The sequence below is a fragment of the Sciurus vulgaris genome, assembly GCF_902686455.1.
Source record: "Sciurus vulgaris genome assembly, chromosome: 11".
Lineage (NCBI taxonomy): Eukaryota > Metazoa > Chordata > Mammalia > Rodentia > Sciuridae > Sciurus > Sciurus vulgaris.
The window spans coordinates 69,158,743-69,169,993 of NC_136472.1; the positions used below are offsets into that span (position 1 = coordinate 69,158,743).

The 11,251-nt window shown below is 40.6% G+C and overlaps 1 pseudogene across 1 annotated transcript in view; it reads right to left on the reverse strand.

Moving 5' to 3' along the window:
• The window catches only part of LOC306638556 (TBC1 domain family member 20-like), a 29,504-nt pseudogene extending 22,882 nt beyond the window's left edge, over nucleotides 1-6,622 (reverse strand). The window contains exon 1 of the transcript in view: nucleotides 6,506-6,622. The product of the transcript in view is annotated as a TBC1 domain family member 20-like (transcript). The remainder of the gene's footprint in view (nucleotides 1-6,505) is intronic.
• Between the last annotated feature and the right edge of the window lie 4,629 nt (nucleotides 6,623-11,251).

The window sequence follows — 11,251 nt, forward strand, 5'->3', positions numbered from 1 at the left end:
ATGGAAAGATCTCCCATGTTCTTGGATAGGAAGAATTAATATTTGTCAAAATGGCCATACTACCTAAAGTGCTACACAGATTCAATGCAATTCCAATTAAAATCCCAATGATGTACCTTACAGAAATAGAGCAAGCAATTATGAAATTCATCTGGAAGAATAAGAAACCCAGAATAGCTAAAGCAATCCTTAGCAGGAAGAGTGAAGCAGGGGGTATTGCAATACCAGATCTTCAACTGTACTACAAAGCAATAGTAACAAACAGCATGGGTATTAGTACCAAAACAGAAAGGGTTGATCAATGGTACAGAATAGAAGACATGGACACAAACCCAAATACAATTTTTCTCCTACTAGACAAAGTTGCCAAAAATATGCATTGGAATAGCCTCTTCAACAAATGGTGCTGGGAGAATTGGAAATCCATATGCAACAGAATGAAACTAAACCCATATCTCTCACCGTGCACAAAACTAAACTCAAAATGGATTAAGGACCTCGGAATCAGACCAGAGACCCTGCAGATTATAGAAGAAAAAGTAGGTCCAGATCTTCAACATGTCGGCTTAAGACCAGACTTTCCTTAACAGACTCCCATAGCACAAGAAATAAAAGCAAGAATCAATAACTGGGATAGATTCAAACTAAAAAGCTTTCTCTCAGCAAAGGAAACTATCAGCAATGCAAAGAGAGCCTACAGAGTGGGAGAAAATCTTTGCCAATCATACTTCAGATAGAGCACTAATCTCCAGAATCTATAAAGAACTCAAAAAGACTCTACACCAGAATGCAAATAATCCAATCGACAAATGGGCTAAGGAAATGAATAGACACTTCACAGAAGATCTACAAGCAATCAACAAACTTATGGAAAAATGTTCATCTCTAGTAATAAGAGAAATGCAAATCAAAACCACCCTAAGATTCCATCTCACTCCAATTAGAATGGTGATTATCAGAATACAAGCAGGTGTTGGCAAGGATGTGGGGAGAAAGGTACACTCATACATTGCTGGTGGGGCTGCAAATTAGTGCAGCCACTCTGGAAAGCAGTGTGGAGATTCCTTAGAAAACTTGGAATGGAACCACCATTTGACCCAGCTATCCCACTCCTTGGCGTATACCCAAAGGTCTTAAATCAGCATACTACAGAGATACAGCCACATCAATGTTCATAGCTGCTCAATTCACAATAGCCAGATTGTGGAACCAACCTAGATGTCCTTCAACTGATGAATGGATAAAGAAACTGTGGTGTATATATATACAATGGAATATTACTCAGCCATAAAAGATAAAATTATGGCATTTGCAGGCAAATGGATGAAACTGGAGAATATCATGCTAAGTGAGATAAGCCAATCTCAAAACCAAAGGACGAATGATATCGCTAATAATGTGGATGATGACACATAATGGGGGGGTGGGAGGGGTTAGTGTTAGGGTTTAGGGTTAGGAGGGGGGCAAGAATGAAGGACTGTAATAGAGGGAAAAGAGGGGTTGGAGGGGTGGGGGTAAGGGAAAAAATAACAATGAATCAAACGTTACCCTATGTAAACTTGTGATTACACAAATGGTATGCCTTTATGCTATGTACAAACAGGGAAATAACATGTATCCCATTTGTTTACAATAAAAGACTGAGGAACAGAAAAAGGGAAAAGTCTTGAGACATTATTCCTATATTCTTCCATATTCTAATATTCCATAGCACAAATTTTGCGCAACCTTTGTCAAAAATCATTTGGCTATAAATGCATGCAGTTATCTGTACACTCTTCTGTTGTGTTATTTATGTCAATATCATGCTGTTTTGATTATTATAGCTTATAGTACACTTTGAAAAACTTTTTAAAGTTCCTAAGCATCTAGAGGTGAAATGTCCTACACAAAATACAAAACACTAAATTTATTGGAAAGACCACCTGTGTCATGAATAAGCAGAATTTATATTTAAAATATTACATATTACAAAGCAATACACAGCATTCTCATCAAAAAAATGACGTTTTTTAGCTGGGCTTGGTGGCACATGCCTGTAATTCCCAGCTGCTCAGGAGGCTGAAACAGGATTGCAAGTTCAAAGCCAGCCTCAGCAGCTTAGGCCCTGTCCCAAAATAAATGGACTGAGGATGTGACTCAGTAGTTAATAATCCCTGGGTTCAATACCGGGATACTGAAAAGACATTTTGTCAAAGAACTGGAGAAAAGTGCTTTGGTATTTGGGATCTTGCTTTTGCCACATTTTAGCTATCTTGAACAACAAAGAATGCTGGAGGCATCACAATAGCTCTAGTAGTGCAATTTGAAACTGGGTATAGTAAACAAGATGGCATAAAAAACGTACTTGACCAATGGAATAGAATAGAAAACCTACGGTGTAGTCATCTGATTCTTTGGCAAAGGTGCCGCAAACATGGAGAAAATACAGGCCCTTTAAGAAAAGGTGCTGGGGAAACTGGACATCTAATGTGTAGCATGAAAGATTCCCTATCTGACCCTGCACAAAGTGAACTCACAATCAAAGACCTAGGAGTTAAAACACTGCACCTGCAAAATAGTGTGGAGTCAACATAACCAACATACCGACACAATGACTTTCTTAACAGGACAAAGGTAAAGAAATAACACCAAGAATTAACAAGTTGACATCAAGTGAAAGCTTCAGCACAGCAAAGGAAATGAAAGCCTGAAGAGCTTACAGAGTGGGGAGAAAATCTCTGGCCAGCTGTGGGAGCCACCATCATCTAGCAGAATCAGATGAGGTTGAGCCATGGGACAGGCCTGCCTTCTAGGAACTGGCTCCCACAGAGGACTGTTCCAGATTGCTGGGAAGCATATGGTGTGTGGAAGTGGTTCCCTGTCCTGGTTTCTGATATATTTTCCCTGAGAAAATGACTCCCCTAACTCCACCCCCATCATCACAGGAAAGCTCCTCCTGTTTGGGCCCCCTTTACCTGTGTCTTAGAGTTGGGCTACTCCATGTTAGAGGTCAGATCTGGTATGGTCCGGTCCCGTCATGCCCCCTCATCTAGAGTATTGGCTCTTATGTTGAAGTTTATGGGTGATTAGCCAACATCTTCATCAGTTAACTCTTCTCTCATCCACATGGGACATGGCAGAAACCCCTACAGACAGTTACACTTCCAACAGAGGATTAATATCCAAATATGCAAAGAACTCAAATTTGACACAAAAAAACCCATTCAACAAATGGGCAAATGACACTTCTCAAATACAAATGGCAACAATTAAAGTTCAATCTCTATCGGATACCTACAAATCAAAACCTCATCCCATTTTTAGAATACAATCATCAAAATGGATGTTGAGGATCAGGGAGGAACTCCTGATATTGTAAACTTGAACCTCCATACTCGTTTCTATAGTGGTTGTACATCAAAAGACTAACAGATGGAGCTATCATAATCCAGCTATGCCACTCCTTGGTATTTCTCCTCAAAAGTCTGTATAGTAGTGACACATGTGAATCGTGCTATAAGGGTATACAATAAAACTATAGAACCAGTCAAAATGGATAAAGAAAATGTGTGTATATATACACAATGGAGTTCTTATAAACAACTGCATTCATAGGAAAACATGTTGAGTGAAATGTTAAATTCAGTCAAGAATTGTCCTCCTATGGAAGTTAGGAAAAGGTACCTTTTTGAAAACAGACCAATAGACTTGAGGAAACAGATGAAGGAAAGGAGCTAGTACTGGGGACTAAAATAGAACAAATTGTTATGTGCATGTAATAAGTGTTGCAATGAATCACTGTTCTGCATAACATTTCAATGTCTTATAAAAGCAGCACCGGGGATTAAATCCAGTGCTTTGAAAGTGTCGAGTGGGTGTTTTGCTGAGCCATACCTCCAACCCACTTGAAAGAAACTGTACTCCATTTAAGACAGTCCTGCTCAAACTTTGGGAAATATTCAAAGAATAGGGAAAAGAAAAGCCCTGACAATCCAGCCCAGGTAGGAGATACCTCAAGTTCCATTACTGAATATTTACATCCTTAGCGACAAAAATAACACAATTGTTGTGGTCACTCTACCCATAGAGGGGTCCTAACATAGGTTGCCCCCAAGCTCTCCCAGGATGCACAGTACTGACAAGTCTAGAGGAATAACCATAATGTTCCATATGCCAGTGTCATATCTGCCTGAACTACCAGAGGGACCCCATTCAAGTGCTACAGAATGGCCCTCTCAGGTTCCAACACAGTATGAAGAGTGAAAGTTTCAAGCACAACATAAGAAGCCACAGGGAAACTGAGTTTCATCTGGTACTGAACTCAACACTACACAATAAATCAATAACCCCAGGGCACTCTGACAAGAGAAGGCTGCTTATGAAGAATCACACAGAATAGATATACATCTCAACATATATGCAAATCTCAACAAACATAAACACAAAAAACAAGGTAACATAATTCAAACACCTATAACTCCCCAATAACTGAAGTTACATATCAAAGTGAAAGTGACAAACTTTTTAATTTGATTTTAAAAATCAGATTTAAGGAAACCACAAATGTCTAAGGAAGACAACATAGGATACAAAGATCAATTCAATAGATCCTGAAAATTAATCTTGGAAATGAAAAGCTCAATACATCTGAAAACAAGACCAAGCCCTGATATTTCTTCTGCTTGAGGACAAAATGCATGAACTAACACATTCAGACAGTAACTTTATAAAACAACCTACAAGATCTTGGGACAAATAAGTCTAAACTAACTTATAGATTTAAAGAAAGGAGTAGAGCTACAAGACTAATGGCAGAGTAAAATGCCAACAATTTCTGGGAATGAATATCAAGGTACTAAAAGCATTTAGAACATCAAATATGTATGACTAGAAAAGAACCCCTCTATCTTATAAACTGCCCAAAAACAAAACAAAACACTAAAACCTGCATGAACTGAAAACCCTGCTAAGATTTGTTGGTAGAACCTTAGAACAGGGGACCAGAGAACTTGTACACTTCACGTCCTGAAAGAAAATGACCACCAACCTAGATACATTCCAGTAATTCTTCAGAATTGGACCTTCTGAGCTAAACAAACTAAAAATGTGTGACCGCTCACCCAGTAACATAGAAGATACTTAAAGGAATCCTACACCCAGATAAGGAAGCAAGATAACCATAACCAGAAGACCATGGGAAGGAATAAATGCTTGCTGGAAGTAAAGCAGATGAGAAATGGGAAAGAAACATGATTACTTCAGGAAGCCACCAAAGGTCTAAGATGAATAAAGAAGAAAGAAATGTACAATTCTCAAAATAACCTAAAACAGTAAGTAAACAGTATATTCTTTCAACATTAACTCTGAATATAAATGCTCTGAATTCTCCAACTAAAAGACTGATTGGATTTAAAAACATTACCCGATTGTTACCTGGCGAGATGAAGTCTTGCAAAGACTGAAAGTGAAAGGATGGATATTCCAATCAAATGAAAATCAAAAGCAAGCAGAAGTAGCTATCCTCATAGCCAACAAACATGCTTAGAGCTAAAATTGGACAAAGGTCACAGTGACAAATCTGCCAAGACATAAGTATAAATGTATACTAACCAATTTTACAAAACACAAGACTTGGAGAGAGGCCCTACACTATAACAAGGGGGAGACTTCAGTAGTCCCTCACTGACAGATCTTCCAGGCAAATCAACATTGGTTAATACACCATACGTAAGGATTTGACATCTTCAGAACATTCTGATAGCTATTGAATGTACATTCATCAGCACATAGAACATTCTCAAATCACATTTTAAGCCATAAAGTAAAATTTAGCAAATACAAAAGTCTTAGAACATAACAAGTCAACAGCAAGAGAAACTGCAGAGATTATACAAATATTGAAGAGTACGCTTTTGAATGAGCTGTGTCATTTGAAATCAGGAAATCGAATGAAAATGGAAATGCCCTACCTGACTCTATGGAACATACTAGAAGCAGTTAAGATGGGAATGGTAGGTTATTTGTGTGGTGGTGCTGCTGCCCCGCCCCCTGTCAATTGGGGCCAAACCTCCACAGAATAAGCTGTGAGTACCAACAATCAAAGCTGCATCTGTGACACAGGTCACTGCTGTGGACAGTCTTGCTGTTGCGACCACTATGAACTCTAAGTCCTTGCCCAGGAGGCTCTTGGCATCCCTGGGTCTGGGTTACTACCTCTGCTCATCGGGAATCCATGGGATGGCCAGCCTCTTCTGAGTCTTGGAGAGTGAGTTCCTACTGGTGTGAACCATCCTTCTGAGCTGCCGCTGCATCTGCCACCACCACTGAGTCAAGCACAACCTACAGGCCCAGCAATGGCAACATGAAATTAACCTGATCATTTACCAGGAAGCCCCAATTAGTCAGCACAACTTTATTTCAGGTTTTTGCCAAACTATTTACTACCTCATGAGGAAGTGATGAACTGACCTCCAATTCCTCCCATACCATATAATGCCTTCCAACTTCAGCAACAGCAGCTTACCGCCTCCTCAGTGTGGCCCACCAGGGGCGGCTTCCAGGGGATGCAGAGCAGCCCCTTGTCAGGGCCCAGCAGAAGCAGCACAAGACCCCCAAGAATTGCTGGTCCTGATCCCTGCATGCCAACTGAGTAGCCACCAAACCCCTGGAATAGAGCTCAGTGGCCAGCCTGTGGAGATAGACCCCAGGGCCTTCATGGACAAGGGTTCAGAATGATTCAAAATGCTTGTATCAAGTAACCTTAAGTTTGATACCACTTAAAAGCCTCATCATATACCTGGGGAAATGGAGGTTCATAGAAAAGGAGTTTTCTTGATACATCAGAGAAGCATTACTACCTTGGTCCTCCAAACATAGAATACTATGATACTCTCCTTTCAAGATATTCTGTACCTTTTGTGAAACCTATTTCTCTGTTGTTTTGAGAAGTTTCTAAATCCTTCTGAATCTATTCTCTGCTCTCCCACTCATCTCTACCTCTTTCTTTCTCTCCCTCCTTCCCTGCCCCCTCCTCCATCATGTCATTGTTCCAGGTAGTTGGTTCTGTTTATTGATAAGCTGCATAAGGTAGCATGAACCATAATAAGAGTTTAGCATCATAAGCAAGTTCTTGAACCTGGGCTTTGCCACTTTTTAGCGCCTAATTTTGAGCAAATCCTCAGTTCTTCACCTGTAGAAGGGATATAAAAACAACTACCTCGGAGGGATCAAACAAAGATGTCAAATTGTTGATCCTCTGCCATCATTGTAATTAATCCTCTAAACATATTGACTGTGAGGTTTCCCAAAGTCAGTAGGATAGAGTGGCCTGAGAATGATGAGGGAGGCCGGACTAAAGATGTGAGAATCACCTTCAGTTTGCAGAGATGATAATTGAACCTGTGACTAACCAAGGAAGTTGTTACCAACCTTGGCTGCACATTGAGACCTTTACAAAAGCAACACCTGATGCTTAAAAAAGCAGTTCAGTTCCAAATATTCTGAATTAATTAATAGAGTGCCAACGTTAGCATGCAGTAGAATCACCTGAAGACTTGCTAAATCATGGGTAAATTGCTAAATCTGATCCCTGTCCTAAATGTTTGTGGTTAAAAAGTTATTTGGTGGAGTCTAGTAATTTGCACCTCTAACATATCCCAGGTGATGATACCAGCACAGCTGCTGGAGAGATGATCCATAAACATGAATATTCTCCTGGCAGCATATGCATTCCTTTCCTAAGGTGGTTTCACCAAGGGAAAAACAATAATTGCACCAATTAGAGATCTCACCCTTTTTTCCTAAGCTCAAAGCTGAGGGTGAGGATGGATTGATGAGAAAAATTCAAGACATGACAAATAGGTATTGATATCAAGTGTGGCCAACTAGTGGGACATTTGAGAACATGAAGTAATAAACAGCTGCTAGTTAAACTGTCTTGTTTTGCACTGACATGATTCTAGAGGGAGAAGGTTAGGGTTTGTAAAACAGAGCTTAAAAGGGGGAGAGTCATCAGTGGTTTCTGTTCACAGGGAAAGTGAAATGACTTAGCTCTTCTTCTATATTTAAAAGAAGGAAAAGCCTTATTTTTCATGTGGAATGATATACATTTCACAACTTACAGAGTTCATTTTATTTATATTTACTATCAAATTTAAGATTTTAGCCCATTTCTGGCAGTTGCAACATTTTTTTTTCCTTGCAAACCCTGATTTTAAATATTGGAGGGTGAATTATTTACTACACTGTCATTACAGGTGGACACACTCAAGGCTCTCAATTTAAATTTCAGCACTGTTCCTCAGCTGCTATTTTTCCTGATTTGATGGATTCAGGAGGTTCAGTGGCTCCAACCAATCAGGACTTCAACTCCAACCAATCGCATTCTCCAGCCTACTTAAGTCCACTCCAGGCGCCCATCTAGTCTAGGCTGTGAGCTGCAACCAAGGGAGGGCTGGACCTGAAGGCTTTGGGTGGGGCCTGAGGAATGGCGTCCAGGTTTCTCTTTTCTGTCAGCATTTTTTTTTTTTTTTTTTTCTCTACTCTTCAGTTTCTGCCCCTCAAAGAGCAAATTTCCTGCTGTTTCTTGGGAGAAAGGCAAGAAAAGACCTAGGATTAGTCTTGTGTCCTTTCCTCTCAGTCACAGGATATGCCTGAGAATTCTGAGCTGGGCAACAGGCTTAACACTTTTTCCCTAACAAAAAAATGAAGTTTGGTGCTGAATTGAAAGAAGAGCTTCAGGCTGGCAAAATACTGGAAGCCACGATTTAGGTCAGGTGAAACTCACTCCTTCTCTCACTGCCTCTCCTGGGGCTGCTAGAAAACACCAGACTTGGTACTTAAAGATGTCCTTATTAAAAGACTGGAATGGAGCATTAGTCCTCCTTTAGGAAAGCTGATTCTTGCTCCTTATGATGGAAAGCTCCAAATGAACCTTGTGTAGTTGACTTAACTTTTTTAAAAACTAGCCTTGATGTCCTTTGCAAGGGAGGATTTGTGGGCTGCTTTCTCTTCTGTTCTGACTGGATTTCCTAACTCTGAACTAGTTGAGGCAGGCCCCACGGATAAGGAATGAATGTTACTGGGGAATGGAATGCACTATCCCTAATACCCTTATATTCCTCATGTCTGCTGTCGATCCCTTCTCTGCATTTCAAACAGCCATTTCATTTGTCTTCAGAATCCGCCTATATGATCCCTTGGCACCTAACCTTTTCAGTACTTGACTTGCTTTTCTGATTGACTCAGGTGCTTGTACTTGGGGATCTTTAATGTCTCTGAAATTCTGTACAACTAACCATTGTAATCTAGCTTTGAAACCCCAAGTAACAGCTTCCTTGTGGAACCCTAGACCCATAAGTTCCCTACGTTTATGTACAACCTACAGACCTATTGCTTTCAAGAATATACTTACCTATTTTATAAAAGGGTTTTCTGTTCATCAGCCTATGGCTGTGAGGTCTCTAATATCTAAGCAACAAGATCCCTGGAGTATATATGGACTGGAGGATGGAATTGAACCAACAGGTTGGATTGTGACAATGATTCTAGAAATTCTCATCCTATATGCTGCTTCTACCAAGAAATGGAAGAACCCTAATGCAGGCAAAAAGCTATAAAATGCGTTAAGACACTTCAGTGAATTTTAAGTACATTTCCCATGAAACTCTATTCGCCTATCCCTTCTAAGGGTGTCAGTTTTCTCCTTATTTACCTCTTCCCAATTGAGGGCTGAGTTATGTCGTTAATTCAGAAGATCACAGATGCTTCTCATCACTAATGAAACTGTTGGTGAACCTGTGCCTGACTTGGTGAGCTTATCTTGATCTAGTGTGGATTTGTTTTTAGATTGATGGCTTATGGTGGGGAACATTATCCTAAGGCGTCCTTGCTGACTTCTGCAGGCTTTAACTTAGACGAGAACATTGTACGCCAGAGCAACCACTCACTGGTAGTGCGGGTCATGTGGAGACAAGCCCTAGCTGCCATGCCTTTTGTGAGAAGGTAGTCAAAACCTGGATCAGAGGCTGGGGCAAGACTTATAGCGGGGAAGATGAAAGCAGGGAAAACGGACCTAGGTACGGAGGAAGGGGCTTTTTACCCTGGAGTAGCCATAAGGATGCCCCTTATGGATCCAGTTCTGGAAATATCTGCTGCCTCACACAACACTTAAAGCAGCTGATGTCTACAGATGTGACACTAAATTCCAGTGGAAGTCCTCTAGCTTCCTCTTTAAGATTTGGTCTTACTGGGGACTACTTATCCCAGAGGAATTGAAGGCAGTAATTCACCAGATTTGTATTCCCAAGTGACTTTCCAGCTAAATATTCAGACCATGGAAGCTCCTTTTCAAACTTCTTATACAATGGCTCACTTCTCAGATGGGGTAAGCTCAGGATGTTTAGAAGCAGACCTCTACTTGTGCTGTTTGGGTTTGTGGAAGCTGTCCAGGTTGGAGCTAACGCCTAGGGAAAGGCCATGGCAAGGTAACTGTTCATCTAGATCTCACTGCTACATTTTATCATGGAAGATCCTAAGTCTCCAGGGGTTGCATGTCTTGGGAATTTCCCCTCTCGAATAGGGCTGTGTAGGAAGCAGTCCCTTCTAGGATTAGGGAGGTCTGGACTTGCCGCACACATGTGCTATGTTGAAGGCCTTTCCGTGGTGAGATACCTGCCTTCCCTAAAATCATGACTAATGACTACAGTGTAAGCTTTGAATCCATCTCTAACCTGCCTTCAAACATGCTTGGTTTCAGACTATATCGAACTAAAATAGGAAAAAACACATCCGGAATATTACCTCTTCTATCTGTTCTAAGCAGACTTAATGCTGGCTGACTTACCCCAAGATCTATATGGAGATGGTGAAATAAATAGGTCTGTTTGGGTGGGACGGGGACAGACAGTGGATGGTTGGTAAAAGGCTGTACGCTAGCCTTCGAATGCTGTGTGGTTTATGACTAGTTGCTTAGTCAGAATCTTGTAACGTTTTCTACAATGACCACTGTGTTTAAATCACTGACTTGACAACTTTAAACATACTGCTGTCAAAGTACCTCTTGTAAAGTCGCATTACCCCCAACATTGGTTGCTTAATGTTTCAGAATGCTTCTTCATCCTGGCCCACAAAGGGAGTTTGGGGATTGAATTGGGTTCCTTTAAAATCCTTGACTTGGGGATCCTGAAATCAGAATGTTGATTGTTGGTCTCCAGTTCCAAAACCAAAAATTCCTGGAGTACGTATGCTCTACTCATGCTTGCCTCTGTTT